Source organism: Gekko japonicus, unplaced genomic scaffold (genome assembly GCF_001447785.1).
Source record: "Gekko japonicus isolate JY-2015 unplaced genomic scaffold, Gekko_japonicus_V1.1 scaffold730, whole genome shotgun sequence".
NCBI classification, from domain to species: Eukaryota; Metazoa; Chordata; class Lepidosauria; order Squamata; family Gekkonidae; genus Gekko; species Gekko japonicus.
The window spans coordinates 681,159-688,447 of NW_015164689.1; positions in this window are offsets into that span (position 1 = coordinate 681,159).

Here is a 7,289-nt window from a genome sequence, read left to right on the forward strand (position 1 = left end):
GCCCCACAGGTAGGAGGTTCCCCGAAAGCCGGCTTTCCCAGCACGCAAGCGCAGTCAAGACTCGGATGCGCTCCGAGAACGCCATACCCCCCCGCCCCCGATTTGCATACAGGACGTTGATTGGCTCCGACCTTTGTAAATGAACCGCGAAAGCCTCCTAGAAGCTCCGCCTCCTTTTTGTATTCCCACCGAAGGGAGCGGGGAAGAGTTAAGGTTGGGGGTTGCTTTCCGGCCTCACGTCTTTCCGCCCCGCCTTTTTTGTTTTGGTCTTTTGAGCGGGTATATTTTGAATCTTCTAGCCATTCCGGTTGGCAAGTAGATCAATAGGTACCACTTCGGTGGGAAGGCAACAGCGTTCCGTGCGCCTTGGTGTTGAGTCACGTTGGCCACATGACCACGGAAACGTCTTCGGACAGAGCTGGCTCTTCGGCTTTGAAACGGAGATGAGCACCGCAACCCTAGAGTCGGACTCGACTGGCTTTCGAGCAAGGGAGACCTTTACCTAACCATTCCGGACATATGGGGAAAAGCCCGAATGGTTTTTGTTTTGTTTTTTAAATTCATAAACAGTATTTCCAGGATAGATCCCTACACTTGAAGGAAATGCGTGCAGTAGTATCTTTTGTTCGGTTTGTTAAGGACAAACCGAAATCGACGCAAAACATGGTACATTCACCAGGAGCTTTCGTGTGCGCAGGAGCCAGGTATTAATCAATCATTTTGTTACAACAGTCAGCGACCAGCATAGAGTCATAGAATGTTAGAGTTGGAAGGGATCTTGCAGGTCATCTAGTCTAACCCCGTGCACTCAGCAAGTGCCAGCGACCACCAATACAGTTGAATTGGAAAAAATTTAAAAAGGATAAGGAGAGATAAAATTAAGTCTTAAAACATACAAGATCACGCCCCATAACGGGAAAAGGTAAAACTACATGGATCCTCATGAATACAAATGGTTTTTACATTGAAATGAAGTAAAACCACCATCATACTGTAGGCCATGTGTTACTCTATAGGGGGCACCACAAAAATCACGCATCCACAGATGGGTGGCACCACAACAGGCAAAAACATGATTCCAAAGCACGGATCCTCATGAATTCATATGATTTTTGTGCTGAAACAAAATAAAACCACCAGCATTCTGAAGACTATGTCTTAGATTATAGGCAGCATTACAAAAATCATGCCTCCACGAATTCGTGGCACCACAAAAGTGAAAAAACATAGTTCCAAAGGATGGATCCTCAGCATTTTTCAATTGGGTCATTCCAACATCACCATCAAATCACATATCATGTCCATGGCCACAGAATGCACCAAAGAAATCACGTGTCCACAGCTTCATGGAGACACCATGCTGCAAAAACATGCTTCTGTAGCATGGATCCTCATGGATACTTGTGGTTTTTGTTTTGGGACACCCCAAACATATTATTAAATCCCATATCATGTCCATGGCCACTACTTGCACCAAAAAATTCATGGCTTCGTGGCAACACCATGCTGCAAAAACATCGTTTCAAAGCATGGATCCTCAGTGTTTTTGTGTTTGGTCACCATGAACTGACCATCAAATCACATATCACATCCATGGGCACAGCTTGCACTACAAAAGTCATGAATCCACGGCTTCGTGGCAACACCATGAAGCCAAAACATGGTTCTGAAGTACGGATCCTCATGGATCCAGTGTTTTTGCAACGGAACACCCCAAACACACTATCAAATCACGTAACATGTCCATGTCAATAGCTTGCACCACAAAAATCAAGGATCCACAGCTTCGTGGCAACATCATTATGTGAAAACATGGTTCTAGAGCACGAAGCCTCATAGATGCTTGGTTTTCTTGTGTTGGGACACCCCAAACCTACCATAAAATCTCATATCATGTCCATGGCCACAACTTGCACCAGAGAATTCATAGATCCACAGCTTCATGGAAACACCATACTACAAAAACATGGTTCTGAAGCATGGATCCACATGGATCCTTATGATTTTTGCATTGGGTTACTCCAAACACACCATCTAATCACATAACATGTCCATGGCAGCAGCATGAACCACAAAAAAACATGAATCCACAGCTTTGTGGGGATACCATTCTGCAAAAACATGGTTCTGGAGAACGGATCCTCATGGATCCTGTGGGTTTTTGTGTTGGGTCACCATGAACTCACCATCAAATCACATATCATGTCCACAGGTACAGCTTGAACCACAAAATTCATGGGTCCATGGCTTCGTGGCAACACCATGAAGCCAAAACATGGTTCTGAAGCATGGATCCTCATGGATCCTGTGGGTTTTTGTGTTGGGTCACCATGAACTCACCATCAAATCACAGATCATGTGTATGGGAAGAGTTTGAACTACAAAAGTCATAGATCCACAGTTTCGTGGCAACACCATGAAGCCAAAACATGGTTCTGAAGCATGGATCCTCATGGATCCACAGTGTTCTTGCAATGGAACGCCCCAAACACACCATCAAATCACATAACATGTCCATGTCAACAGCTTGCACCACAAAAGTCATGGATCCACAGCTTTGTGGCAACACCATGATGCCAATGCCAAAACATGGTGCTGAAGCACGGATCCTCATTGATCCAGTGTTTTTGCAATGGGACACCCCAAACACACCATCAGATCACATAACATGTTCACGGCAACAGCATACACAACAAAATCAAGGATCCACAGCATGGATCTGTGCTCCAGAATCTTGTTTTTGCAGAATGGTGTCAGCACGAAGCTGTGGATCTGTGATCTTCATGGTGCAATCTGTTGTCATGGTCATGATATGTGATTAGATGGTGTGTTTGGAGTGACCCAATGCAAAACGCCCAAACATCCATGAGGCTCCGTGCTTCGGAACCATGTTTTTGCCAAGAAGCTGTGGATCCGTGATTTCTTTGATTCAAACTGTGCCCATGGTGGACATGATGTGTGATTTGATGGTGAGTTTATGATGACCCAATGCAAAAACACTGGGGATCCATGAGGATCTGTGCTTCAGAACTGTGTTCTTGCAGCAAGGATGTTGCCACGAAGCCACGGATCCATGAATTCTGTGGTGGAAGCTGTGGCCATCGACATGATATGGAATTTAATGTTAACTTTGGAGTATCTCATCACAAAAACCGCAGGCATCCATAAGGATCCACACTCCAGAACCATGTTTTTGCAGAATGGTGTCAGCATGAAGCTGTGGATCCGTGATTTTTGTGGTGCAAGCTGTTGCCATGGTCATGTTATGTGATTTGATGGTGTGTTTGGGGTGACCCATTACAAACACCCCAAGGATCCATGAGGATCCATGCTTTAGACCATGTTGAGGCTTCCTGGTATTGCCACGAAGCTGTGGATCCATGACTTTTGTGGTGCAAGCTGTGCCCATGGACATGAAATGTGATTTGATGGAGAGTTCATGGTGACCCAACGCAAACGCACTGAGGATCCATGAGGGTCCGTAGTTCAGAACCCTTTTTTTACAGCATGGTGTCGCCATGATGCTGTGGATCCATAATTCTTGTGATGCAAGTTGTTGGATAGTGGATGTCAATCCTAAAAGAAATCAACCCTGACTGTTCCCTGGAAGGCCAGATAATGAAACTGAAGGCTAAGGGAGGCTAAGGCTAAGGGAGCCCTCACTGGAGAAGACCCTGATGCTGGGGAAGATGGAAGGTCAAAGAAGACGGGGACGGCAAAGGATGAGATGGTTAGACAGTGTCATAGATGCAACAAACATGAAATTGAGCAAACTTCAGAGGACGGCGGAAGACAGGAGGGCCTGGCGTGATCTGGTCCATGGGGTCGCGAAGAGTCGGACTCGACTGTGCGACTGAACAACAAGAACAAAGTTGTTGTCATGGACATGTTATGTGATTTCATGGTGTGTTCGGGGTGACCCATTGCAAAAATCCCGAGGATCCATTAGGATCCGTGCTTCCGAACCATGTTTTTGCTTCATGGTGTTGCCACGGAGCCATGGATGCATGACTTTGGTGGTGCAAGTAGTGGCCATGGATATGATATGTGATATAATGGTAAGTTTGGGGTGTCCCAACACAAAACCCCAAAGGATCTATGAGGATCCGTGCTTCGGAACCATGTTTTTGCAGCATGGTATTGCCACGAAGCCGTGGATCCGTGATTTCTGTGGTGCAAGCTGTGGCCATGGACAAGGTATGTGATTTCATGGTGTATTTGGGCTGACCCATTACAAAAACCCTGAGGATCCATGAGGATCCGTGCTTCAGAGTCATGTAGTGGCTTCACGGTATTGCCATGAAGGTGTGGATCCATTACTTTTGTGGGTCAGGCTGTTGCCATGGATATGTTATATGATTTAATGGTAAGTTTGGGGTGTCCCAAATAATAATAATAAACCCCCAACCATCTATGAGGATCCATGCTTCAGAACCAGGTTTTGGCTGCATGAATTTGCCACGAAGCTATGGATACTTGATTTCTGTGGTTCAAGGTGATTATATGTGATCTGATGGTGTGTTCATGGTGACCCAATGCAAAACCCCTGAGGATCCATGCTTCAGAACCATGTTTTGGTATAACAACACAGGGGGCAGCAATGAAATGACAATATACAGAACAGTTGCTGCAAAGTGCACACAATTATAAGAATAATAGACAATGATTAAGCTATAATACTGATGAGCTTCATGATGTTTAATCTTTGTTCTTAACAGCAAGGCACCATCAAACAAAGGATGATGACATCAAGATGAACGGACAGGACGAACTTCTCAAGTTACCGTTCGTTTCGATGACTCTTTATCATACAGGTCTCCTATCAAGAAATAATTACAACTCATGACAGGGAACCTACCAACCAGATTTACATCAATTTAGACAATGAAAAACCCATACATACAATTCTGTATCCATGTACAATAAAATCAACTGCTGGATATTCTTGAATTCTGTGAATAAAATAATTTCATTTCATTATATTCGTATTTCAATTTAATCAGTTAAAGTACCCCTGTCCGTTCATCTTGATGTCATCATCCTTTGTTTGATGGTGCCTTGCTGCTAAGAACAAAGATTAAACATCATGAAGCTCATCAGTATTGTAGCTTAATCATTGTCTATTATTCTTATAATTGTGTGCACTTTGCATATATTCTCAGAACCATGTTTTTGTTGATGATGTTGCCACGAAACTGTGGATCCATGATTTTTGTATTACAAGCTGTTGCCATTGACATGTTATGTGATGTTGTATTTGGGGTGACCCATTGGGAAAACCCCAATGATCCATGAGGATTCGTGCTTCAGAACCATGTTTTTGTTGATGATGTTGCCACGAAACTGTGGATCCATGATTTTTGTATTACAAGCTGTTGCCATTGACATGTTATGTGATGTTGTATTTGGGGTGACCCATTGGGAAAACCCCAATGATCCATGAGGATTCGTGCTTCAGAACCATGTTTTTGTTGATGATGTTGCCACGAAACTGTGGATCCATGATTTTTGTATTACAAGCTGTTGCCATTGACATGTTATGTGATGTTGTATTTGGGGTGACCCATTGGGAAAACCCCAATGATCCATGAGGATTCGTGCTTCAGAACCATGTTTTTGTTGATGATGTTGCCACGAAACTGTGGATCCATGATTTTTGTATTACAAGCTGTTGCCATTGACATGTTATGTGATGTTGTATTTGGGGTGACCCATTGGGAAAACCCCAATGATCCATGAGGATTCGTGCTTCAGAACCATGTTGTGGCTTCATGGTCTTGCCACGAAGCCGTGGATCCATGACTTTTGTGGTGCAAACATAATATTGATTTGATGGTGTGTTCATGGTGACCCAACACAGAAACCCTGAGGATCCATTAGGATCCGTGCTCTAGAACCATCTTTTTGCAGAATGGTGTTGCCATGAAGCTGTGGATCGATGATTTTTGTGGTACAAGCTGTTGCCATGGACATGTTATGTGATTTGATGTTGTGTTTGGGGTGACCCAATGCAAAAACCGTGAGGATTCATGAGGATCACTGCTTCAGAACCATTCTTTTGCTGTATGGTGTTGCTATGAAGCTGTGGATCCATGACATTTGTGGTGCAAGCTGTGCCTATGGACATCATATGTGATTTGATGGTGAGTTCATGGTGATCCAACACAAAAACCTTGAGGATCCAGGAGGATCCGTGCTTCGGAACCATGTTTCAGCAGCATGGTGTCGCTACGTAGCCGTGATTTCTGTGGTGAATTCTGTGGCCATGGACAAGGTATGTAATTTGATGGTGATGTTGAGGTGACCCAATGCAAAAATCTTAAGGATCCGCAAGGATCCATGCTTCGGAACCATGTTTTTGCAGCATGGTGTTGCCACAGAGCCGTGGTATCTGTGGTGCAGGCTGTGGCCATGGACATGATATATTATTTAATGGTATGTTTGGGGTGTCCCAATACAAAAAAACCCCAAGCATCCATGAGGATCCGTGCTTCAGGATCATGTTTTTGCAGAATGGTGTCACCATGAAGCCATGGATCCATGATTTTTGTGGTGCGAGTTGTGGCCGTAGACGTGTTATGTAATTTGATGGTGTTTTGGGGGTGTGACCCAATTGAAAAACCCTGAGGGTCCATGCTTTGGAACCATGTTTTTGCAGTTTTGTGGTGTCATGAATTCGTGGGGGCATGATTTTTGTAGTGCTTCCTATAGTCCAAGACATGGTCTACAGTATGATGTTGGTTTTATTTCATTTCAGCGTAGAAATCATATGAATACATGAGGATCTGTGCTTTGGAATCATGTTTTTGCGCTGTTGTGGTGCCACGATTCTGTGGATGTGTGTGATTTTTGTGGTGCCCCCTATAGACTAACACATGGCCTAAAATATGATGGTGGTTTTATTTCATTTCAATGTAAAAATCATTTGTATTCATGAGAATCCATGTAGATCCGACTTTTACCCAGACCCCCTCTAAGCTGAGTTAGTGTGAGCAGGCTCACAGCTTTTTAGCCTCTGGCTCGCACATTTTTGTCATAGCTCAGGAAGGAGGGCTCCAGAGCAAACTGATTTATGCAGCAGCCAAATCACTGGCTCACAACTTTAAGGCCAGTAGCTCACTAAGTAGGATTTTTGCTCACAGGACTGCGCAGCTGAGAGGAAGCATAGGTTAGGACCAGTGTTCCCTCTAAGCTGAGTTGTTGTGAGCTAGCTTACAGTTTTTTAGCCTCCGGCTCACCCATCTTTGTCTCAGCTCAGGAAGGAGTGGCTCCAGAGAGCAAACTGATTT